Source organism: Orycteropus afer, unplaced genomic scaffold, assembly GCF_000298275.1.
Source record: "Orycteropus afer afer isolate SDZICR_OR568_19922 unplaced genomic scaffold, OryAfe1.0 scaffold00144, whole genome shotgun sequence".
Classification (NCBI taxonomy): Eukaryota; Metazoa; Chordata; class Mammalia; order Tubulidentata; family Orycteropodidae; genus Orycteropus; species Orycteropus afer.
This window is the reverse complement of record NW_006921731.1, coordinates 1714200-1715620: the sequence shown is the minus strand read 5'-3', so window position 1 is coordinate 1715620 and position 1421 is coordinate 1714200.

The following is a 1421-nucleotide window of genomic DNA, read 5'->3' as shown; positions in this document are numbered from 1 at the left end:
TTATCAATTAGATGCACATTTGTGTTCATACAATTATTAAGGCAGCTTTAGCAATATTTAAAGAGACAAAATTAGCATATGTAGAGAATGAATGAAGCTGGGTAATGGGTACATGGGACTTTATTGCATTATAATTTTGACTTTTATGTATGGTTAAAATTTTCCATAATAATATTAATAAAAAAGACTTCATGAGTTACAGAAAACAGAATCAGATGCTGGCTCTACCTGAAGGATGCTTAAGAGTCTAGTCTAGTAGGAAAAAGAACATGTTTATGAATAATTAGAGTACTAGCTGGAAAGTTAGGAGGGTCTTCAAGCAGATTTTGGAGTCCCCAGATGGTGGTGGTATAGTGCCTAAGGCATATGACTGCTAACCAGAAGGCTGGCAGTTCAAACCCACCAGCCACTCCTTGGAAGATTAGGCAATCTATTTCCATAGTGATACTGCCTCGGAAACTCAAGGAGGGGTCACTATGAGTTGGATCCAACTCAATGGCAGTGAATTTGTTTTCTAGTTTTAGATGGTGAAATGGCTAACACACTTGGATGCTAACCTAAAGACTGGAGGTTTGAGTTCACCAGATGTACCTTGGAAGAAAGCCCTGGTGATCTACTTCCAAAAAAATCTTCCATTGAAAACCCTATGGGGCATTGTGCTACTCTGACACATACAGGGTCACCGTGAATGGGAATCACCTCAACAGCAACTGGTTTTAAGGTTGACTTAGGAATGGAAATGAACTTAGGAAAGGAATGGAAAGTCCATTGAGAAGGGAGATATGTATGAAAGTTGTATATAGTCTTTGATCTTTGTAAATGCTTCAAGTCTTCACTTTCAGCAAGCAAGATTGTGTTATCTGCATATCACAGGTTGTCAGTCTTCCTCCACTCCTGATGGTACATTCTTCTTCATATAGTCCAGCTTCTGGGACGATTTGCTCTATGTACAGACCGAGTAAGTATGGTGAAAGGATACAACCATGATGTATATCTTTCCTGGTTTTAAACCACGCAGTATTCCCTTGTTCTGTTTGAACGACTTGCTCTTAGTCTATGTGCAGGTTCCTTATGAGCACAATTAAACATTCTTGAATTCCCATTCTTCATAACATTATCCATATTTTGTTACGATTCACACAGTCGAATGCTTTTGCATAGTCAACAAAGCACAGATAAACATCTTTCTGGTATTCTCTGCTTTCAGCCAAGTTCCATCTGACATCAGCAGTGATCTCCCTCATTCCACTTCTTCTGAATCTGGCTTACATTTCTGGCAGTTCCCTATTGATATATACTTCAACCATTTTTTAATGATCTTCAGCAAAATTTTACTTGTGTGTGATATCAATGGTATTGTTTGATGCTTTCCACATTCCACTGGGTCACCTTTCTTTGAAATGGGCACAAATAGCAATCTC